Source organism: Balearica regulorum, chromosome 1, assembly GCF_011004875.1.
Source record: "Balearica regulorum gibbericeps isolate bBalReg1 chromosome 1, bBalReg1.pri, whole genome shotgun sequence".
Classification (NCBI taxonomy): Eukaryota; Metazoa; Chordata; class Aves; order Gruiformes; family Gruidae; genus Balearica; species Balearica regulorum.
The window spans coordinates 130962807-130988029 of NC_046184.1; the positions used below are offsets into that span (position 1 = coordinate 130962807).

Below are 25223 nucleotides of genomic sequence, written 5' to 3' on the forward strand. Positions count from 1 at the left end.
GTTTCAGAAGAGACTTGAGCCAAGCGATACGCAGGAGCGAGCACGTATGCTGAAACCTGAAGTGATTTTGCTGTGATGAGGGAGTGCCACCCAGTTTCTGGTGATTATTTATTGGATTAAAAGGTCTGTGGGGGAGAAACCGCAATTGCCCAGACTTGGCCAGGTGCTCCCCAAAACTGCGGGCAGCAGGGCAGGTGCCAGCAGTGCCTCCTCCTGGGCCCCAGCGCTGGGCCTTGCCCTGTGCTGGGCTACCCCGGTTTGTCTCTCTTGAACAAAAGCTGGAGCCAGATCTAAAGGGGTATTTCTAATGAAAAATTCTCTTGGAAACTGGTGTGTTTCTGAGGGAGAAAAATATCTGCTCTGACATTCCCCAACTGCTTTAGCTGTAAGAAGTGTGAATGATGGTTTGTAAGTCATTATTGTCAGCAGGTCTTGATAAATTAGATTCAATAAAAATCACACACATTTCTTGTTTACTAACACCTTCAAAATATATACAGTCATGCCTCACTTTTGCTTTTTGAAGCAGGAAATATACAAAACATGTATATCCCCCCCCTTCCCCCCGGCCCCGGGAGCCTCCAGTACCGCCGCCCCCGCGGACCCCTCACAGCCCTCCTTCCCTGCAGCGTCCCCACTGCCGCTCCCCACTCCCGGGTCCGGCGGCGGTTGCGGGAACGGAGCGGAAGGGGGGTGGGCCGGGCTGCCGCCCGCCGGGGAAGGCCGCGGCTGAGGAGACACCTGGGTTTCCCGGGCAACAGGTAGCCGCCTGCCGCGGCGGCCGGGGGAGCCGGGGTTTCCCCGCCACGCTCCCTGCCGCGCCGCTGGTGGGCCCCGGGGCGGCGGGGCAGGGTCAGGCCGGGGGGGCGGCTCCGCCAGGCCCGCCGCCCCCTCGCAAGAGAAGCTGGGGGGCCAGGCGAGGAGCGGTCCCGGTCCGCAGCGGGAAGGTAAGGGGGGCCTGCCGGTGCGGTGGCCGGGGGGTTGGAGGGGACATGGGACAGGTTCGGGGGGTCCACCGGGCCGAGGCATGCTTCACCTGCCACTGGCCCACGGACTCGCGATTAGGGTGCAGCTCCTCAGCCTGGAGAAGGGACCTGTTTCCCCAGGGCCCGCAGGCTTCTCCCTTCGATGCTCCCCGCCTCCACCACCCCATTTTGCCCAAATGCAGCCTTCTCCCCTCCTGGCCTCTGCCACCCCGCTTGGCTTCGACGCCGGCCTCCCTGTGCCTGGGTGTTGTTTTCTGGCAGGCATGTGTGCCTGCTGCCGCCCACCACTGCCCAGCCACCCGCCCCTGCCTGCGCCCCCGGAACCCGCTTTGCTTTCATGTGGGCCTGGGCCCAGGCCCAGTGGGGTGGCATCTCCCCTTTTTGCCCGCAAAAGGTTTGCCTGCTTCTCTCTTATTTCCTTCCTGTTTACATTTATCCTCAGCAAAGGCTGGCAGGTCACCCAGCCTCACTGATGCCTTTTCCCCTCATCGTCAACATGGGAGCACAGGGTGCCCGGTCCGCACACCACATCTTGGCGCCTGCCAGGTTTTCTGTCCGGTGTCCTGGGTGTGTATGTATAGATGCCTGCCGGTTAGTCTCAGCTTCTTGTGCTGGGCACAGACGCATCAGGTTGGGCACAGGTTTGCTGTAATGAGGCTATGTGGCTCCTGGATGGGAGCTGGCTCCTGTGTGGGCGGTGAGCTCATGTCTGTCTGTGCGTGCCCCCGTAGACAGACGTGGTTGCGGTCCAAAGCTCTGTTCCCTCGGCGGGTTGCGGGTCTCCTACCAGAGGGGATACCTCCGTCACGCCTCGGGGTGCACGGGAGGAAACAGGCTCTCAGTGCCAGGCATCGCCTCCAATACTCAGTCCTGGGTGAAGTCAGACAGAGAAGAGCAGTACTGTAAGGCTTGCCATGTTGTGGCCAAGTAACTACTTTCCTACCACTTGATTTTCTTCTTTCCCTGAATCTCAAAACTAAAGCACAGGGAAGGGCAAAACAGAGCAATGAATGTCCTGGTGTGTAGTCTTAAAAACCTCCACCCTTTATAAAACCATAAAAAAAATCTTTAAGAAAAGTTATTTTAAAAAATTATCCCCACTTAAAATTTGTCTGTTTGTTTTGTAATGGTAATGCTTCAGTAGTGCTTGCTGCTGAAGTTAAATGTCAAATAATCTTCCCATAAAACTTGTCAAGAAAATGGAGCTGATTGGTGACCTCAGGCAGTAATACGATAGCAAATAGGCCGCTGCATCACAGGCAAAGATACAAATTGACCTTGAATGTCAATTAACAGAAGGCTTTATCCACAATTTTTTATTGCACACAGGATCTCTGGACTCCGCTGTGTCCCTTTGTTTCCTTTGTGTTGTGTTTGCAGAAAAAGAAAAGAGGCACAAAGCTCACTTTATTTTATTAAAACCAAAAGTTATTTATAATTCTGTGGCCAGTCTGATATTTCCTGATAATGTAAAAACTCAATTCAAAAAGGAAATAATGTGTTGCCTTGCATTGTTCCCCCAAATAACTTAGAGGGAGATAACTTGATAAAAACATTTCTATCACACCCTCTGTCTAGTTAAGTGTAGTTGTTATGTTTCCAAAAATAGATAGTCCCAGAGCATGCCCGAAATCTGCAACATGAAGGTCACTTGTGTGTCATGCATAGCCTTCTCTGCCACAGCTATTCTGATTTAAAATTGTCACAGGCTTCTCCTCTATTTCTTTAATTCCCTCAGAATTTTGCATTGTTCTACAAAGTAGACGCATGCTTTAATCAGAGAGAGACAAGCTTGTAATTAGAAAGTAGCCAACAATGCTTGTTTGATGCTAGAAAAATTAAAAATGTTCAGAGTTTGAAATAACGGAAATTGTCACTTTTTATGGCTTCTGGTAAAACTCCATGACTAACAACTTTAAGAAATGTGTCTACTAAATAATGAATAATGAACCAATATCTCTTTAAACTCTCCTCAGCATCGCTTCTTTGTCTTATTTTTCAATGACTTATAATGTTTTGGCTTTCCTAGCATTATTGATACTAAATCAGCTTGCTGACTGTGGGGTTGTCTGCAAAAAGAGTGGCCAGGAATTGCACAAAGCCCGGGAGGAGCGTGCTGGGGCAGCAGCTGAGAGATCGGGGCCATTCCAGAAGGAGCGGGATGCTTTTCCTTGTATTTAGCCTCAGGCATAGACATGGCTTACTCCTTCCCTTGGTCAAAAAAAGGAACTTCAGAGGCTTAAACATACACTTGGACGGCTGCTAATGAGACTGTTCTGTCTCTTCATACGGTTCAGAATCTACATGCCATATTTCAGTCTCGGGCCTTCTGGGCATTTGTGTCTAATTAGGCTGGAGGGCCTCCAGTTCGAGATTACCTATGCTGCTTGGTGCCCAATTTCTTTATATGACTTTGGCAATAAAGCAGATTACTGTGCATTTATGTGCAAGGAAATTAGGGACAGATGTAAGCATTCTTGTAAGCCCTATTCCTGCTTTCTCAGCACTGATTGAATTCCATGATTATCTGGTTCTTTCTACATGAAATGACAAGTGTCTCGATTATAACATATCTGTAACTAGGGCTACTCTGTAAGATGCAAGGCTTTTAAATACTTCATCTTTTTTTTAGCTTTTTTTTTTTTTTCCAAGGGAGAAACAATACTGCTTCAAGAAAAGCTTTCCAGTTCCAGATTCAAATCTGGAATGAAAAAGAGGAAAGGACTCTGACCTGAGCTATACATAGCACAGCAACAAATGTTTTGGGTTTGTTTATGTTTTCATAACAGCTTAGATTAGAATGGAGAAAACACAATATATAGCATGTGAATTGGCATTTAGCACTATGAAGTAATATTCCATTGGTTAGGACTCCTATTTACTACTACTTTAGAAAAAAAAGTCCCTGTGTATTATCGGAGGAATATGGAAAGACTACTATGGCTGTCTTCTCAGCCATCACTGAATAAATAAACTAGATCTTAATTCTCCAGATTGTTGTCCACTTTATGAGCGCTAGATGCAGTCTTAGGCTGTTATCCCTGGTTTTGTCAAGCCAAAGTTTGAAGTGAAATCCCAGTTCCAGTGAACTAAATAACAAAATTTACTGAACAGTAGTTTCATCTTTGGTGTCATGATAACTGGATACATATTGAAAGGCAGACACCACCTTAAATGAACCTTAAAAATATTTGGAAATACGTGCTGAAATGTGATTTGTGAAATGCTTGGTGGCAGGGATGAAACCCAAATATTGAGGTACTCTTCTAAATGAATAAACCAATTTTTCAGAATGATAGCAAATATCTACAAATCCAGTACTTGGCACCCTGCAGTCTTACATAACTGAATGTAATTTTTAAGTGCCTAACTTCAGACACAGGCAGGTGAATATTTTAGATTAGTAACTACAAAGATAACGCACTCCAGAAAACATCAGATTCTTCACAGTTATAGTTTTGGAATATTAGACTTACAGCTCAGAAATACTGCATTTGAAAACAAAATTTTTCATGACCTCGTTAGGAAGACCTAAGAATAACTGTCTCCTGACATCCAAACTCCTGTTTAAATATAAATCTTAGGGATCCTTACCTCAGGTCTCCCTGTGACAGCTCTATGGAAATGTTCTGATGCCGAGATGGTGAGGAACAGTGCACCATAAAAAGTGAGCGTCTTCTGCCTGTCAGGCTCCCAGATTTTTGATTGTGCAGTTGATAAGAGTCAATTTTATTTCTTTGAAGAAAAAAGACTACAGGTGAAACACTGATACTTAATTCTTAGATTTAAACCATTTGACATTAACTCAGCAGTTCCACATTTTAGAATGCTCTAAAAAAATCAGCACCTCATGATTACAGGACTTGGAGCCACAGTAAACTTGTTATGTTTCCCAGTGTTTCAAATGTAAAGGAGAGGATAAATGCCTTAATAAGTTAGGAAGGCAGTAGCCTCATTTATCAAAAAGATAAGAGGAACGCAGATGACAGAATTATCAATATTTTGCAGAGAAAAAAGCTTACGGTAGGATGAAGCAGTGTACTGCAGTGGGTTAGTGGCTTTGTCTTTTGGTCTCAGAACACTAACATGAACTCTGAAAAAGCATTTGGGGAAGAAATATTCTTAGACACCCATTCTGGACTTTGTGTGATGTTAAAAATTAAATGCAAGTGGCATTTTGGGTTTGGGGTTTTTTTTTGGTTTGTATAAAATTGGAGTAGGGCTCTGTGGCTTGGATAGTTCTACTTTTTTCGACACTTCCTGAGGTCACTGTAGCTGCAGCTTGGCTGTCATGTTCTTCCTTTAATTGGAAGCTGGCCAACAGGACGGTTGGCAAGCCTGTTTTTTGTAAGTCTGGACATTATCTTGCTGCTTTGGGGCCTCTGCAGTATTAATAAACTTCCTGGCATTTCTTTAATGACATTATGGTTAAAGAACAATCAGTTTAAGCCTTCAGAGAATAGCTATTGCAGAAGAACAGAAAACACAGTCCACTGACATCTAGCAAATGACTCTTTTATTTGCTGAAGCAAAAAGGCATGTTGGATCTTTGCACAGCAGAAAGAATAGTCCTGGGACATAGTATAAATAATAAACTACCACTAATAAATATAGCTCTTCCACTCTAGAATCTTATGCATACTGGTTCAGAATCTCTTTTCCTCATTTCATCTGCATATGATATTCATTGAATTTTGTGTCCTGATCTTGAATTTATGTTTTGGCATCTTATCTTGAAAATGCCGTTCATGTCGCTATCTAGCATGTATCTCAGCTGGCCAGAGCCAAGAACATATGCCTAGATTTAGTGGGGATCTACTTAACTTTCCTTGGACAGGGGGCTGCAGGCAGAATTGCTCTGCTCTGTTTGTGGAGGACCATTAAAAAGCATGTTCTGTAGAAATCTGCCATGTAGGGATGCTGCAGGGTGAGCCAGGAGTCCATCTGGTCCACACTGTCACTCTCTGAGGAGCTGAGTGGCGTGGCCAGCAAGAAGCCCCCATCTGTGCCGTGAGCCTTTGGTCAGCAGTGTCTTGCAGGTGAATTTGTCAACAGCAGAGGAGGGAGTCCTGCACGTGGGTCAGCGCAATCCCAAGCACAACTACAGGCTGGGAGAGGAATGGATTGAAAGCAGCCCTGAGGAGAAGGACTTGGGTTGGTTGATGAGAAGCTCAACGTGAGCCAGCAGTGTGCGCTTTCAGCCCAGAAAGCCAACCGTGTCCTGGGCTGCATCAAAAGAGGTTTGACCAGCAGGTCGAGGGAGGTGATCCTGGCCCTCTGCTCTGCTCTCCTAAGACCCCACCTGGAGTACTGCGTCCAGCTCTGGGGGCCCCAGTACAGGAGAGACATGGAGCTGTTGGAGAGAGTCCAGAGGAGGCCACGAAGCTGATCAGAGGGCTGGAGCACCTCTCCTGTGAGGACAGGCTGAGAGAGTTGGGATTGTTCAGCCTGGAGAAAAGAAGGCTCCGGGGAGATCTGATTGCAGCTTACCAGTTTCTGAAGGGAGCCTACAGCAAAGCTGATGAGGGACTGTTGATCAGGGAGTGTAGTGACAGGACAAGGGGTAATGGGTTCAAGCTGAAGGAGGGTCGATTTAGATGAGATGTTAGAAAGAAATTCTTTACTGTGAGGGTGGTGAGGCACTGGAACAGGTTGCCCAGAGAGGTTGTGGAGGCCCCATCCCTGGCAGTGTTCAAGGCCAGGTTGGATGAGGCTTTGGGCAATGTGGTCTAGTGGAGGGTGTCCCTGCCCGCAGCAGGGGGGTTGGAACCAGATGATCTTTGAGGTCCCTTCCAACCCAAACCATTCTATGATTCTATGACTCGCGGGGGATGCGTGTAAGGATTTTCCTTGACGGTGTAGTTCTGTATTGAATGTCATGGTAGCTGTAGTCAGCAATAACACAGCTTTTCCTTTCCTACTGTGTATCTCTGTATGACATGGAAATCACTAATGAGTAGCTAATTAGGCATAAGTGATCATGATTTTATTCTGTTTTCCTGTAAGAAATATAGACAAGTCCCTATTCTCACTGGTTTATGAAAATGACCAATTTCATAGTGCTGAAAACAAGTTTCAAGACAAAAAAAATGGTAAAACATTTTCTTTCTGTCTAAGAATGTTAAACTTGATGACCAAAAAGACAAAGAAAACCCAAGAAGGAAAAATTATTACTATGGAAATCCCCAAATGAGAAGGTAGGGGTGTGAAGGTTTTATAAAAATAAAAGGACTTCAGGAAAAAGGCACGCAAAAATCTCAATGGCAAATAGAATTATGGATGAAATACCTTTTTCTTGCTTTTTTATTTTTATTTTAATGAAGCATAGTAAGAACAAAAGTAGTCTGAACAAAAGAATGGGCCGTTGCTGGATGAAAAATGTCCATTAGAATTAGAACAAAGTATTGAATTACTTCTCCACGTGTCTGCTGCACCTCTGCTGATGGTGATCATGAAGTATGTGACACCCTCCTCCACCTTTGCTGCTCTGCTACTGTGTGAACTACTGTTGTGCTACTACGTGAACTGTTACTATTAGGCTTATTTAAACATCTGGACTTGACAACTAATACCTAGAAGTTTTTAAGGAATTCACTGGAGAGTTCTGTGGGTTATGAAGGTTGAAGTTTTCAATATGCTTTGGAACACAGAGAAATTACAGAGAACTTAGGAATTTGTCACCAGTGCTTTAAGAAGGAATCTTCTGGATAATTGCAAGCCTATCAATTTGGCTCTGTACCTGGAGAAAGTAAAAGAAATTCTCCTACTGGACTACATTTAAACTTCCTATCATTCTTTAAGACTAGTCACCCGTGATTTTTGGAAAATAGATTTTATCAACCTGACTCTTTATTCCTTTCTTTATTCTCTTATTTGAGAGATAACAAATGCAGTTTGATCAATGGCATCATGTTGAAGTAATATATAATACACTTCTGTGAGGCATGATTTTTTGATGAAGTAACTAGACTGAAATGAAATCAATGCGATGCTTCTTAAATGGACTAAAAACTGGCAGACAGGCTATGAAACATGACTGTAAATGGGGAATCCTCACTGAGTATATGCCTTTCTGTTGGATCCTATAAGAACTGATTATTATCAGTAACTATTTAGCACTTTTATTGATGACCTAGGTGGTAACAATATCAGTTTTCCACAGGACTAAGGGAGATTTAAGAGGATAGCTATCTGATGCAAAGAGATCTCTCAGTGTTAGTAAAGTGGGTGCAAGCTGTAATGTATCATGAATGAGGTTGTAGTGAGCTAGTGTGGCTCTTGGACGCGTGCTTGGCAGTACCGAGTAAGGGTAGAGACATATTTTGCGTACGCAAATTGTGTTCCTACAAATAACATGATTTTAGGAAGGAGAAAGGAGGTTCAGTAGTGTCATGACAATAAAAGACTAAGAAAAATGGAACTCCAAGGTCACTATTTACTGGATTTACCAAAGAGGGGTTGCTCAGTATGGCTTACTCTGTTTGTTTACCAATTTTGATTCATCATATGGGTAAAGGCATTCTTTGGTGTAGCCAGCAAAGGCTTAACAAAATGCAGAGTCAGGAAAGTGAAAATGAACCCAAACAAAGTTTGCCTTTGTAACAGTCAGGTAAACTGACCATTGGAATATTAATATAAGTACTACGATTATTTAAAAAGAAATTCTAGTTAAAAAAGGCCACGATTCTGAAAAGTCTTGTGTTTTTCAGATCTGAAGTCTAAGAGGGCTCCTGTCACATAAGAAATACTACCTGAATTCAGTCTTTTTTGTGCTTAATACAGAAATTTCCAAGAGAAGGATGGGTCTCTCCAGGGGCTTAATTGTTTAGAGAACTTTGAAGTAGTATTCAGACCTCTGAACATGGATGAAACTTAATTTAGTCTCTTGCTTTGCTCAGAATTTATATGAAAGAATTGCCTTTATGTTAAAGTGTTTATTGTCAGGAATGGAAGCAGGGAAGCTCTTGTGTATATTTTAGAACCTGGCAGATGTCTGTATGCCCCACTCCTCTCTCCTGTTGATCTCTTACCCTGTTGCTTGAGACTTCCTAAATTACCAGGACAAAGAGAATGGGAATTTGTCTTATGTATTCCTTCTGTTCTCTGGTTCAGCTGGTTTTGGCCTGTAACTAGAGCAGCTAAACGCAGTGCTCGACTCAGGCAACTTTTCTGAATTGGCCAAATGCAGTAAGGGGCTAAGATGAAATTTTTACTTTGAGCTGGATGAAATTCTGGACTGTTCTTGACAGAGGTTTCACCAAAACCCTGGTAGAGAGTTTGCTTGTGACTGTGTTCACGTTATTGCCCCTTGAAAGGATTTTGTGGCTCTCTGCAGGGTGGTGATTGCTTGAGATTATACTGAAATTTCTTAATGTTGAAGTGGTGTGTGACAGAAAGCAAAAGCAACTTCAGTGTTACAGCTTAGACATCTTGGTTAGCCTGAGGGATCTCAGATGTACAGAGAGGTTCTGCTTTGCTCCATGTTCTCAAGAATCAGTAAAATTTAGAAATTCGATCTTTAGAAAGTCATGTTTAAGTACAGCCCTGATTATCTGTCCATTTTCTACTTCTTCTGTTCACTACTGACAGGACTCTGGAAATAATGCATGAAAAAGTTTTGCATCTGGAACAGTTAACGTTCACCTGTGTGTTTTTCACCTTTTAGCTAATTAAAACGCAGCAATGAAAATTGCTATTCAGTTGAATCAAGGTATTTCGTATAAAATTAGTAAAGTTAGTAATTATATGTACCTTTTCTCTATCACTTTTGTCCATTGGAACAATTTATCCTTCCATCCCGCTAAAACTGAAAATAAGCTGGCTTGCTTTGCAGAGGACTTCAAAATGACATGCCCAGATCACGTAGAAACAGAGCCATGACTAGTATCTGTGAATCCCAAGCTGCTTTTGTATCCACTGGACCATGCTGATGACACCACTAAATACAGAATTTGGGAAGTACCCAAGTGCAAATACAAAATCAAATTTCAGGTATTGCTTTAGGAATATACTAAGAATGTTTTTAAAAACTGTGATGATAAGTTCTTTTTCAAATAGATTTTTTTTAATTTATAAAACTATGAACAGAAAATGTGACTCTCCATGCTTGTTCTCAAGAACAAATTTACATTTTTTCTTATGACCATAAAAATACTTGCATTTTTTCCTATTCCAGTTTCTGCACTGAAACCTTTCCCTTTGATCATGTTCAATTCCTGTCTTCAGTTTACCTGTGATGATAGAACCTACACATAGTCTACATTTGCTAGCAGTTGCAGCAACACTTATACGTAGGAGCTGTTTGTAACAGCAGTAGAAGTATCTCTTTCTCCTCTTTGAAGTCATGCCTTAAAATGATCCTTTCCCCACAATTTTTGGCACCAACTGAATTTCTTGTAAGTGCTGATAATTTCCCAGTAGGCTTAAAAAGAACATCCAGTTGCTTTCTTTTGTGCCCCACCCCCCAAGTTTGTGCTGAACGGTGCCCTCCTGTTTTACAGTTGGATTGGAGGTGCCTCTGATAAAGTGCTGCCTATTGTTGAAATGGGACTTAGCGTAATGATCTTTTAGTCTTGTGTCCAGGTCTTTAGGTGTTACAGTCTACAAATTACTATCCTTATCTCTTTTTGTCTTGCTCTATCTTGCTGAAAGAATGAATGTGACTGTCTCAGTTGTAGCCAGGACTATCAGTTTCCTCGCTGAGAAGACAAGAGGGTTCCTGCTCTATGTGTGTATATTCCAGTGACCTGCCCAACAGTAGACATCGCAAAGTCATCTGAGAGGACTTCTGTTCACCTGTCTGACGTCTCTGCTCTGAAGATTCTGGTTATTAAAGCATCTGTATGAAAGATACTGGCTTAGGTGAGCCTTATGTTTGCTGAGGTTTGTAAATCTAGTTGTTGAATGAGTTTGGTCTCCACAATCACTGGTATCTTTCCAAAGACAGAAGTAGTATTCAATGAATATTTACCATTAACTGATCTGTTAAATATTATCCCATATCATTAAGACCAAGCATAATTAGAACTACAGAAAGGACAGTCTAATCTCTGTTTGAATAACTCCACCAACCTGCCACAATGTAAATCAAGGTTTTAGCAGGGTAATTCAACAACCTTGCCTTGTTAGTTAAATGATTAAACATCTGCTGTGTTGAAGAGAGAAACACATTTCGTCTTATACTTGCAGCTCATCCAATAGCTAGAAATTGAAGCTGTTGACTATCAGTGACTAATAGCTTGAAGTCCTGTTTCTGTGGCACACTGGAGTTGGCAAGAGTCAGTCTGCTTCAAGGTTCCAGGGAAAAGTGTGATACTTTCTGAAGGAAAAAAAAAAGCCAAAATATTTCTGTCATTCACTTATTACTCTGAATTGTATGCGCACAGAAATACATCCAGTGTAAACTTAGAAATATTATTTTATGTTTAAACTTAGAAGTTAAAAACAACATGAGATTTATTTTAAAGCTAACAAGCAATACTGTGAAAAACACAAAACTGATCAGAGTTATCATCTGTTTTGCTAAATGCTGATCAAACCCAAGCAAGGCTTGTATTTTTTTAATGTCGGAACCGGAGCATACCATGTAATCTGCACTGTGTGGTGCTGCAGTAACTAAACTGGACCAGTAACGTACATTATTCCCATGCAGTGGTGTAAACCCTGCTGGCTTTCCTTACTGGTGCACCCTTTTTCCCCTGCCCTTGGATGCAGCAGAGGGGTAGGAGTTTTGGAGGAGCTGGCTGGCTGTCCCTGGCTGGCAGCATCATTTGCTTGCAGTGTGCCAGCTGCAGATTTGACTGCTGAATGACCAGCCTCGATGGAAAAGAAATACGTGGCAATGGCATGGACACAAGATGCCAAGAGAGAAGTACTAATTAGGAGCTTTCTGCTTGCAGTCTAGCACCCAGCCATAGGTGCACGAGTATTTTGTATGACCAGTAGCTATTTATGGATGACTCCTAAAAACAAGCACCAGAGGGATTAGCAAGATGTACAGTATGTGATACTTTGCCCTTTCCACAAACATCAGGGTCAGAGCACTAAAGAATTGCAATGAGGTCATAAAAATAGTCCTTTTTCCAAGCTTTAAAGATCAGCACTGTTTGTCATGGAGCAAAATGGCTTGGAAGTTGAACTTCTGTTCCCACAATTGTATTTAAGGAGTGCTCATGAATCTTGACAGACTTATGAGTAAGCAGCTGAATGAAAACAATAGGCCTGCGATAGCCATGGGGCATGGGTGGGCCCCAGCGTCAGTGTATCTGCACTGATGAAGTCTTGCGTGGCAGGTAGGCTGTGTCAGGGCAGAGCCCCAGGAGCTCTGGCAGTCACATTGTGACACATTTGAGCTTCAGTTCCAGCTATTCCTCAGCTGCTCAAACACTCTGTCTGAAGAAATGAGTTAAATAAAGTTCATTTTGCGTGCTTTTTTTAAAGATGCTGAACTGTGTCTTCTCTGTCTTCCCATGATGCAGATTCACATCTAAGAACATGCTGGCTGTCATAGCTTTAACCCCAACCCACTCTTTTAGTTCGGGGAGGCATATGTTGCCAGCTCAAGGCTGTCTTGGAGAGGTAAATACAGATGGGTCCATGTGTATGTGTGTTCATATATATGTTTATAGCTAAATGTTGTATTAACATGAATATAATTAACTGAGGAAAAGATAATTCCTGGAGACGTTGTCTAGGACTGAAAGTCTTACGTGGCCCAGGGCAGAAAAGCTTACAAAGGGATGAATTTTCTTGATGCCTAGATCTTACTTCTTAAAAGATGAATAGAAGATACAGGAAGGGAGAAGCAGGATATAAAAAAGCAAAGTGGTGAGATTGTTGATTGTGGTAATTGAGGATAGACTGGTAACGGGGAGAAGTTGCTTGTAATTTACTGTCCACTTACAAATTACAGAGGGAGAGAAATAGCTCTTCTGCACAACCTGATATGACAGAGGCCCTTTTCCATCTGTAACTAACTAAAAATCTACTGCCGTTTTGTAATTCTATGTAACTGAACCAGAATCAGTAAAACACTTTGCTTCTTTCTTTTAAATGCAATTGCCTTTGGGTAGAAAATGTTTCTTAATGTCTCCTAAACTGTTTAAGTGGTGTTTTTGTGAGTATACGAAGATCTATTCTGCACAAAGGAATACTATAGTCTGAAATCTGTATTTTGGAATCACGTTGTCAGATAAATTTCTTTATGACATGACAAGCTAAATAGTTAATTGCATTGAAAAGGCTTTAAGTTTGAAGATTATTATATTAAATTACATATGTATAATTTTAAAGGAAATAATGTATTGATCTGTAGAACATTGAAAAGATATTAGTTCTGTAAAAAACACTTCTGGAAATATATTACTTACAGCTAAAAAGCTGTTTATATACAAAATTTTTCATATCCCATGTATATTAAATGCAGTGTGCTCTGTCTATAAAGATCTTTTGCGGCTTACTGTTTGATCTGAACACCGTGTAATGAAAAGTTCTGCTTGTGATGAAATTTTGTGTAATTGAAAGCCCAAATGAAGAAGATGCCTAGTAGGGAAGGAATAAAATGCACAAGCTATAAATAAATGGACACACTGAAGTTAGTATATGAGGTGCTTTTTATTTCTACAACTGGAATGCTAATTTCAAAGAAGAAACTACGAAAAATGGAAGGAAATTGCAACCACCATTACACTCAAAAGGTCTGTGTGACAAAAGGCAGGTGAAAGAAAAGATGACATCACAAAAGAGATATTTTTGCAAGGAAGAAAGAGGCTCTTACTAGACTACAAATAAAACCAAAATGCAATGAAGAATTGGAAACTAGGTACTTTAAACAGCGGAGGGAATTCCATAGTCCAACAGTACTGCACAGGTGGGAAAGATTGTATTCTACTTCATTTTAATTTCTATATCAGTCAAGGTGCGTTGTTTTCAGAAAAAGAGATGTGATCTGATTATCTGGTAATTCAGACAACCCATTATGATGTTTAATTTGCAAATGTTCCTTACCTAGAACATTTCACTAAGCAGCTGATAGCATGAGGAAGAGTTAAAGCTGTCAGTTCAGCCTCCTGCTGTGCAGGGAGTGTGTTGGTGGCAATAGCTGCAAAAGAGCAAGACAGATCTGCAAGTCAGGCTCCTGCTACATCGGCTTGGAATGAAATCGATACGTGGATGAGATGGGATTTTCATCCTTCGTGTTCTTCAAGGAGATACACACATGGCAAGGATTTGATGAGTGGAATTGTTAGACTATGTCTGAGCAGTGCTACAGAGGGACATAATACTTTGTATCCTCAAGTCTCCAGGGAGAACTACAAGACAACAGGATTAACTATCAGAGTGGATTCGCTCTGTAGACAGAAACTCTTGTCTACATGATTGGAATAGATAATTGATGGAAGAACAGATAGTGCAGATTTCTGAAGCAGATTAGTTTTGCACTTTTCTTTTTCTCATTACAGCCTTTGTCATGAAAATGGATATACTTCATGCCATTTTCTGTTCCCCTTACAGTCATTGCACTGGAAATGTTATCACTTTTGATTTTTCCAATTTTTACATTCCTAAGGCCTGATACAATTATTTTCTCATAATATATTCTCTGTTTCAGTGCCTTTATAAAAAAATTAGCATTGGTGGAGTTTGGTAGGAAATTATATTCTTCCCTGACAAGCTAAAGATGGTATTGTTTAAAAGAATAATTTATTTTAGGAAGCCATTTGCATTAAGACCTAGTTTTAATAGCTGGTTAAGCTTAAGAAAAAGTGGCAATGAGGACTTTCCGTAGACCCTAAGAAGGGGAAGAGAAGATGCTGTATTGCTCTAGTCTGACTTCCAGCATGAAAGAGATCCAGGGATTCTTGCATCTGACTCTCTCTATTGCAAGAAAGTCATCTAACTTTGATCTGCCAGTGGCAAATGATGGAGGATCTAATGCAAGCTTTTGGAGAGCAATCTGATGAGTACTTATTCTGGTGAAAACCAATGAAATTGAAAATAACTGGAATAACTTTCTATTTGTGGGATGAATTGTCTGTCACAGGCATGCAACCTTAAAAAAATCTTTTAAAAAGTTCAAATCTTTAGAAAGGGATACTAGCTTCGAAGAAGAATTGGTTGACAGATATCCTTTGGCTTCTGCTGTACTGGACTTCTCATTTCATAAGCTCTCACTGTTCAAACCTTATGCCTTACTTCTAGACTGAAACTATGTATGTTTAGTTTCTAGATTCTACATTTTTTACAATCTTTTTGACTTTTATATTATTTAATATCAAAATAATGAGCAGGGATGTCTATTTTTGGTGTCTGCATGGTTTGTAGAAAGCACAGATTTGATTCAGTTAGGTCACTCAGCACCTTCAGTTCCCACCCCAGTCAGGGTTGGAGGGATTAAAACCCATACAGAATTCTTAATTGTCTGTAATTGCTAAAGAATATTAATAGTATGAAGCGGTATACCAAAGATCAGCAACACTTGCTTCTCTTCTGTACCTCAGGCACCTGTTGATAGCAAATTCTAAAGATTGTGTCCTTACTGCCCTTGAAATGAATCTAGACTGTGAGAAATACAGCAATACACATATATAGCTGATAGGACTGGTTTTCTTAGAATTGTGTGTTGGTACACATATGTTCTTGGAGCTTACTGGTATCCCACTGATTAGATGTTGCTGACATATAATATCTACATATAATGTATCTCCCATTCTTATCATAAGGTTTTCTGGACAGAAAGTGTTCTCACCTACAGTGATGTTACTTTTCCACATCGGTCTTCTAACAAACTGGCTTATACTTTCATTTTCGTGCCCATTAAAAACAAGCCTTAAAATGGCTTAAAATGGGCTGCCCCCTTTTGGAGACAATCAGACTTTGTTTCAATGGTTTTTAAAAGCAATCCCGAGGAGAAATACCAATAATCTAAACAGAGAATCCTGAGCAGAGCAAGCCACTGCAGTGCAGAACATAATTCATAGAAAGCATTTGACAATAGCATTTTTGATGATTCATTCTCCTGACTCAGATGGCAGAGAGAACCAGGCATGGGAACAGTGTATTTTTGCAATAAAAGAATGAGAGATGCAAGGGCACACTTGTTGTAATGACCCTGGAAATGATAGCAGGTTATTCTGGTGTCCAGTCTGGGCCCAGCTCTAGTGGGTGGGGAGAGGGAGAGAGGGCACGATCAGTGAATGTGTGAATACAGTAGAAATTAGTGAAGGATATGGGGAAAATTTCTAACCAAGTATAGCTGATGACTTTTTTTGTAAGTTTGGCTGGTAAAGATAGTTTCAATTGCTGTAGGGCATGCAGTATTGTGTGACATCCTAATTTTTTTCGTAAATTGTTCTGTGAGATGAGGGCAGTTGTGCACAAGATTGTTTTCATAGTGTTGTGTCTTGTATTTGCATTACCCTGTGACTAACTAGCAATGAGGCCTGCCTGAAGCGTTACGCACTGCTGAGCTGCAATAAAATCTCTCCGCCCCGTGAGCAGATCTGACATTGTGGTTGTTTTAATGGGACTATTTTTTTCTTGTTCAGGGGTGCCAATTTGGGCCTCCCTTGTCTGCCTGACCACGTCTGTCATGGAGCTTGTTGGATTTCAGTAGCTTGGTGACACCTGCCCCTTTGTCAAACGTAGCTGAAACCAGCCTGCATGTTTAAAAGTGTGGGGACAAAAGTGCCAGTGTTCAGAGAATCCTGTTTATCAAGGAATCCAGCTTAAAATGAAGAGCACAGAATTAGTGTAGCTCTTGGTAACAGGAATAAAACTACCTGCCTTCAAAAGAATTGCCATGCAGTGCAGTCTTCCCAGGGAGGCTTCTATTTGGGAATTTTTCAATTTGAATCAGGGCGAGAGGGAAAACCAGGTGCACTGTTGTAGCCAAAAAGATAGGCCTGTAAAGAAAGCGTACTTATATGTGATAAGAAATTATTCACTGTTACTTTAGGTAGAAGGCTAATGATTCTTAAAATGAGCACCTGCTACACATCATGATAAAAAGGAGGAGCTACAAGACACTTCCAGGTCCTTACGTACATACTTTTCAGAAAGGGAGGACACTAATTGCCTCCAGGAGCAATTATCTTCCTGAGGTGTATGGTGAACAATTACTGGGACCGAAGTATTGAGAAACTAGGGGAAAGGTAACTTGGGCCAGGGTCCCCACGACCCCACTGACCCATAAGCCCTCTACCCAAATTATACCACCTACTCATAGAGGGGGAGAAAGGAACTGAGCATGCGTTCTAGTTTGCATACTAGGCGAAGAAATACGAACCAATTACTGTAACGGGGAGTGTACCACTTTGTAATATTTGTAACATTTGTGTATAAATATGACAAGAGAACCAGCGTTAGGTGTGCCTGATTTGAGGAACTATCCTCCTGACACCCAGTGCTGCAATGAAAGGAAATGCCTGCTTCTTAATGCTAAATTGGTATTAAGGAGTTTTCTTTTATTCCCAAATTTCAGTGACACTGTGCCTGTGATTTGCCAATCTCACACCACACGTGGTGCGGCCAGATGTGCCTGACAGCCCGCGGCACATGACAGGAGCATACCTGGTGACATGCTGAGCCGGAGACTGTAAATGTCCCAGAAACATAAGGATCCCTTTTGCAGGGCAGTCACGGACCTATTTTTAATCCGTTTAGAAGCCTTTTCCCCACCAGTAAGAGGGTCGCCAGCTGTGGGATGTACAAGTTGCTGTGGTAGCGATGCTCAGGGCCTGGGCAAGAAAAGGTCAGAGGTGCTAGGTGAGACATTTTCCACTGAGCCCTGGCTTTCTTGCGCTCTCGGTCCTGCCGTGAAGGTACAGCGGTTCCTCTGTGCACCTGGCTGCTGGTTGGGGCCACCTGCAGCTCGACTGTGCTGTGGGTACACACGAGGTCTGGCCAAGCGACCTGGTGACACGGTGGCAAGTGTCCTGTCCTGCCACTGGGAGCAGGTGGGGCTTGCCTGGCCCAGGGGGGCCAGTGCCCATGCTATGGACAGACGCTTGAGGTGGAGTGCGAAGTACTGATGTTTTTGCTGGCTGCTGTCTCTTTGTGCTGGCCTTCGGAGGATGGTTCAGGTTTATTTTTGACCAGCGAAGCATAGGAAGGTCCTTGAAACCCAGGGAGAGTGAAGGGAGATGGGACGATACAGCTTCCTCCCCGTCTTTAATTTCGTTGCTTTCACTGACGCCTTTACGTGTTTATGCACACTAACTTCGTAAATGCATGGCATATGTAAACTTTACATTGTGTTTCTGTCAAAGTTGGCTTATCCTGGCCAGGGAGTCTTCCGCAAGACTATATGAGTCACAAAAAGTAGCAATATGCTAAGTTAAATACAGTAAATGATTTATCTCCTCTCCCTCTGGTTTGTGTTTTGAAATGTACGCTGCGCGGTTTGATAGCTTCCTACCACTGCTGCCAGGCCACCTGTCCTGCACCATGTCCAAGTCTTTGTCTCCAAAAATACCACTGCAGCTCAGACAAACAGCTTGGCAGCCATGCCAGGGAAGACCTTTAAAAAGATGATCTCGTATCGCCACAGTGGGAGAGAAAGATACATTACACCTCTGACCCAACGCTTCAGAACTGCAGAGCTGGAAATACCATGCCGTGTCTGAAATTGCACGTCGTGGAACGCCTCTGGAAACAGGCATTGTCTGGCTTCACAATAGTTAATGTAGTACTACTGCTTTCTGTGATATAGTCTGATTTTTTGTCTGTTTTTTTTTATTTTTAAATCAGTGACTCAAGCTATTAGCATTGGTGAATTAGGCTTTTATCCTTTGCTACAAACCCAGTGCTTTTTCTGTGCTTACTCTTTCTTATTTGCCTGTTAGTGAAGCTATTGTAAGTATGCAATGCCATGTGGTGGCTGTGGGCAGACACTTGAAGTTTTCAAAGAAGTAGGTTAAATGTAAACAGAGGATTAAGTGGGTGACCCACTGAGATTTAGGTCTCCAGAAGCAGAAGGGGTTGCCTCTGTGCTTTTGTTGCTCTTAGTTTGGTTTATAGAGACTTTGTCCATATGTTTCCATACCCAAGCTAGCTAGTTGCAGCCCAGAAGACAGCAGGGAGCCCGGTGCTGGCAGCACCCTCACTGCATAGGACTGTTAGTGCTGAGCCCTTGGCTACTGCGGCTGGATGTTGGAGCTAGGTGGTGGCCCTGATGCTGGCCCATCTGAGCTGGCATCGCAGTTGCTGGGACCGCAGAGACTCGTCTTGTGCTGGACATCAAAGAGAGAGCAAGAGAATGGAGTTGCAGTTGCTTTGGGATGCAGCTCCTGCAAAATGTCCTTGTCCCTGGCGGCAGCATCCTCTGGTGCACAGCGGTGGGACTTTGGGGATGACACATCCTCACAGCTGGGCACTGCAGAAGATGTTACTTTGCAAGCCTTCACAATGGGCTGCCCAATATCCTCTGGGTGAAGGCCAGTATTGATTGTGAGAGAGATGTGGTGAAACCACTGTGTAAGTGCACGGCGTTCGAGGGGACAACATGAAGGAGGCAAAAATGTCTCAAGTTTCTGCCTACGTGCAGATAGAATAAGGAAGCACGTCTGTTAAAACAAAAGGTCCGTGCTGCTTGTTTGGTTTTAAGAAACTTTCCATCCTCCCATTGAAAGAAGCCCTTGGGTGAAAGGAGTGCAGTTGCGAGGATTTAATATTGTTGGCGTCTGTTTCTACTGAGGTTACATAATTGCTGTTTTCCTGGGAAATGAAATCATGGAAATGAAAAACTAAATCCACCAGAGCATAAGCAGGCACAACTTTGATTTCAGGCACCTGTCCGTGCCAGTGTTTAATTTGGCACAGGAAACGTAGCATCAAAACGAATATAAACAAGTAACACAGGAATAATGGCACAACTGGCATTCAGACACCGAGATCTGAGAACAAAACACATCCTTCCCCAGCATGGGAAACTTCACAGCGTATAGTGTGTGTGTGTGTGTGTGGATGAGGCCAATGTCAGGAGCAGGCAAGGAGAGTTCTGTGCAGCAGGAATGGCACGGGGGAGGGTTTGGGAAATACAGTTGCAGAAACCCAGCAACCCACACCTTAAATGAATTGGAAGGAGATAAGGGCAAGCTGCAACCAAAGAAGAGAAGCTGGAAGGCTGGAAGGCCTTTCCTCTGTCTCGCCTTAGTAATTATCTCTTGTTTGCAGAGCTTCCATTAATTGGAATGCATTTCCTAATGAAATTAGGCTGGCAGCCAGTATTCAAGTCTTTTTACTGCTAGGGAAAATTTGTTCTTTGAGCAACTCAGCCATTGATTTTTGTTTGTGTTTTCATTCATCATGAGACTGTTACGTGCCAAAAATTCCACACTCCGTCATATTGCCTTGGACAGTCTGAGTTATTTGATTTATTCCCTTGCTCCCATGTCTCGAAAACTGAATTCTACAGCAGTGCCCCATTTGTAGTTACTTTGTTGTATGGTTTTCATCCTCTCCCTTTTTTTTTTTTTAAAACAGTTGGCCTTCCTTTAAACTATCTATCTGTTAGGACAGCCTGAAATGCATGGCAGTGCAAAGACACTAAGAATCCCAAGGGGAAAAAAAAAAAAGGCTTCCAAAAAATCAGTTGAAGTGACATTTGCATTGTGGGATTTCTAAATTTAAAAGGACTTTCAGACTTGCCTGGTTTACAGAGAGCACGGGAGCTGGACTGCATCCGTACAGAAGAGCACATTTTGAAGGGAGATCTTTGACAAAGCAAAACTGGCAACAGTTGAGCTGGAAGGGGTCAAAACCCTGTTCAGACCTCAGACAGTTTTTGAACTGTCCTTTGCTTATCTCTTTGAAGAAAGGTGGGACTGGAGACAGAAATTACAGCATTATTTGGATGTGGTGTCTTTTACGCTTCTTCTGCCAGGTATTGCTCATGGGTGTGCAAATGGCCTTGTCTATCTTACTCTGCAGGATACTGTTTGATGTATTGGCATTATCTACATACATACCTTATCCATCAGGCTGAATTACTTTCAAGAATTAATCTTTCTGCTACATCCCCACTACACGATACATGTCTGTACTGATCATCCTCCATAACAAATATGAATCTTATAAAATGCATGCAGCCATTTTACAACAGACTTTAAGTAACTGATCCACTGGTCTCCTTTCTCATTCAGCACATAGGAGGGATAGTGAGCAAGGCTGAAGGTTGGACGAAGAGAGAATGAGTTGAGTTGCCTCCACCTCAGAATGATCAAAAATATGAGACTGGCTTTAAAATTAGTTTTTGAAAACCAATATGCTTAAGGTTCATCTTAGTTTCTTTGATGTTTGAGACTTAAACGAATGCATTCAATTTACCTTTACAGATTTGTCTCAACTCCTGCTAGCATAATTGATTGTGAATTAAATCTTAGTCACTCACCATCTACAGCAGCTGGAAGTAGAGGGACAAAATCAGTATTATAGAACCTGTGACTGAAATCAGGAGAAAAAAACAACAGGGGAGTTCTGTACTTTTTAGGACTTTACTGCAGTTTCTGGAACAGTGCCATTCTTTTCCTCAACTTACTAAAGCTTCCCCCTGTGTGTGTCTGTTAGACTACATGCATGCGTGGAAACTCACACAATTGGTGCTACTTAAACAAAAATAATTTTCTTAGGTGTATTTTAATTATTTCTCCTTATGATTCAAGTTGGTTTATTACCTATCCAGAAAGCAAATAGTGCAGTAGTAGTCCTCTTCGAGAGACAGTTACTGTGAGAAGTCGCATTGAGAAATTATGCTGAGAACCCCCAAATACCATGCATATTATGGATGATGTGGAGAATTTAGTGATGTTGCCAACACATGCTTATGGTGAGAAAGAAAGTCAGCCAGTTTCCCTTAGCTGCTGGGCTGAGGCTGTGATGTCTTGGCGTTGTACAGATAACTCCTGGTAATCACTTTTGAAGCAGTCTGATTATCAGCTACCTAGAGTACAATATCAGAACTGCACCAGATATTACAGCAACTTGAATTGGCTTTTGGTCATACATTTGCAAACAATGGGTGGCATTTTCCTCTAATGCCAGAGTTGATCAAGCTCTCCATTGCAGTGCTCTCTAACAAGCCCTGGCACTCCTGTGAAAATTGCAAATAAATGTCTTAGTCAACCTTAGTCTTCTTCAGGTTATTGATTACTGACCACCAAATAGTCCTCAGCTCACCCTCCCATCTATAATGAAGAAGATTTTCTATATATTTCTTTGCATTATTCACTTCCTTCTGGTCTTGGGATCTTGTAAAAAATCTAGCAGGCTGTACCTCACAGTTGTAGTCTTTTCCTGCATGTTGTAAAGCAAATAATCTGGCCACCTCCTCTTCCTAAAATTGCAGCAACAAGATCAGAAAGTGACACAAGGCTTTTGTGGATTGTTTCCCTCTCAATGTACAGCTGGTACCTGTCTGTCTCCATTCACGATGAGATGGCTATAGAAAACAAGGTGTACAGATGCAGAAGAAAATAACTGTGGGAAGAACATGTAGTATCTTTGTGATTCTAGAAATACATTGCCAGTGGGGAATGTGTTGGTTTATGGGATTGAAATGATCAACTCTCTCTTTAGGGTCTGAAATTCCATGACTACTGATGTGTTTACAGGAGCAATTTCTCCTTTTTCCTGTGACTGCATTGTCCCTATCTTAAATATGTTATGCATAAATATGGAAGAAGAGAGAAATGCGGATGCACACAACATGCAGGTGTCTTGAGTCTGCATTGTGAGACTCAAGTGGCGTACAAACACAGTACCAGAATAAGATCATGTTTGACTGCTGGAACATTTACTTTTCCCAGCAAAGCATTTATTTGCTTTTCATTATTCTTAATAAATGGAGAAAGGACAAAGATTTGTGTTTTGCCTGCCTGTCTTTCCCACGAGGTGTTTATCTTTTCTAAATAAACCAACAAAATAAACCAAAAGACAATGTTTCGACGGAGTGCCTGATTGTGAGAACACAAAGTTGCAGCTAGGAGGATTCCTGTAGGATTTTCAACACCAGCCAGTCCTGGGGAGGAGCAGCTGCCACTTCCTTTTGCAGAGCAGGATACAGGAATGCCCCAAGCCATTGCAGGGAATGGCAGGGGTCCTGTGGGATCATCTGCAGCCAAGGATCAGTCACATAGGGCTTGGCATCAAACTCAACTTTTCTTTCCGGAGACTGTCTCCTGATGCTGTTATGTCAAGTGCCTCATCTTGTGGTTTTCCCAACCTGAGAGGTACGTACTTAATTTTTAAATAGTTGAGAGTTCCCACACCTCTTTCTTCATTTTTATCTTAAATTGACTGTCTCTACGTGCAGTTCTTTCCCACTGACAGTCGTTAAGCAGGGGGTGATGGTGTGGTGTGTGGACCAGATGACCTCCTTTCCAATTAAATTAGTCTATATTTTGGGGAACAATACCATACAGATTTATCAGGGGAGTAGCAGACTCATCTGTGCTGAGGGAGAAAGTGTGATGACAGTGCTGGAAGACAGTTCTGGGTTGAAGATGGGAGCCTTACTGAGTAGAAAGTGGAGACTTGAGACCTGCCCCAGGACACCTACAGAGCGTTAACAGCAGCTAGGCTGTTGGCATTGACCAGTGTCACAGGCAGCGGTTGCAATGTATCTATCATTCATGTGGTCTCTCTAGGCTGACTAAAAAATGTACCCTGCACCGTGACCATGTATATTCTTCACTTGTTAGCACAGTACCCAGCACAGCTGTGTCTTGTGCCAAGTAGCGCTCTCCCGAACAGCTTGAGCATCTTTAGGAACCAGGCGAAAATATTTGAGAAATAAATTTGTCAATTCTTTCCAAATTCTTCAGGCTAATGATGATATAATGGTGTTTTTGCTGGAGACAAGACATGATATGCAGGAAAATATTTTCCTTGAAGACAGTGATAGGCTCCAGACTCCTGCAACTGGTTCTCACTGGAGAAAACAGCAGCTCTTTAGGTATTACTGAGATCTGTAAGGTTGATGCTGAACTGCTTCATGCTACAGCTCCGTGACCCCTGTGAATATTGTTTTCACTGTGATTACAGCCCCTTGTGCTGCTGCAACGCATTCTCCCACACGTGTGTAACTGTGTCTGAAACAGCCACTGTGGTTCACATACAGAGTGGCTTTTTGAAACTGCTGATTGAGGAGCGGTGAAGGTTTTTGAATGAACTGCAAGATGAGGTGAGGATTGAGTTCCATTTTGCATTGAGACCCCCCCCTTCCATTGCTGTGACCTTTGCATGCTTGGGGTTCAGGCCATCCAGTGGCCCCTTTCCTTTTTTTTTGCAGTAAATTGCTCCAACATTTTAAGTTGTAGTAGTTTCAGAAGTTTAAAACCATGGGTTGTTAACTGATTTCTTCTTTGAGAGAAGATGTGATGCTTGCTCTGAGAGGTCAAAAATTTTTGCAGGCCTCCAGAGAATATGTGTATGGACTTGCAGATCTGGGGTAGACTTAAGAAGAATGCTGAGCAGCTTAGAAATGTGGGAAGCCAGAAATACGTTCAGACACACTTTTATGGTTTGAGTTTCCTGAGGGACGGGATCCGAGGGTTTTCTAGGCTTACACAGACATTCTTTTGATACTCCAGCACAGAAGGGCTGGGTCTGCTCTGTGTGCTTTTGTGTGTCTGCTTATACTAGCTGTGCCAGGGCCTATAGGCACTGTCTTTTAAACCCTGCCATCAATAATGGAATACTCTTTGAGGTTTTTCTGCAGTCCTGCAGCAGGGAATTGCTACTCCTGTAACCTTTATTTCTCTTCCTGGAAGGAATTGTGTGCAGCATCCAATGCAATGCTCTGTTATCAGGATTACATGCTTGATATTGTCTTGATAGCTTTCTGTTTTTTTGGGGGTTTTTTGTTTCTTTTTTTAGCATATGGAAGCTACAGCTTTTAGCAGTTGATGTGTCCATCTTGTCCACTGATTTACCACTTCCTCTATATCCTCTGCCCTCGCCACCCAGTTTCTGCAGCGTGGGAAGGCTAAGCCCTTCCAGAGCAGAAGAGTCATGACAAAAGCTGTAGTCAGGCAGCAGGTTGTAACTGGCATCTAGATGCTTTCTGTTGGTGTTTTTGAAGGTGTTTCCTCTGGGCTTCTGGGAGGGCTGGATGCCTTGCTGGCAGGGTTTTCCCCACAGAGGAGTGACGGGAGATGGGGCAGGCACCGAGGAGTGCTGACTGCAGCTCTCTTACCAAGCCAGGCAGCAAGGTTTTAGTGCCTGTGGAGTAGTGAACAA

The 25223-nt window shown here is 42.5% G+C and overlaps 1 long non-coding RNA gene across 2 annotated transcripts in view; it reads left to right on the forward strand.

Annotated features, from left to right (window-relative positions):
* Nucleotides 1-660: 660 nt before the first annotated feature.
* Nucleotides 661-25223, forward strand: part of LOC142605105 (uncharacterized) — a 140360-nt gene continuing 115797 nt past the window's right edge. The window contains exon 1 of one of the 2 annotated variants that reach the window (XR_012838870.1): nt 661-761. This is a non-coding gene — a long non-coding RNA (uncharacterized LOC142605105). Of the gene's footprint in view, nt 762-23060; nt 23213-25223 lie in introns of those variants that run through there. The other variant, XR_012838869.1, reaches the window with a different exon arrangement.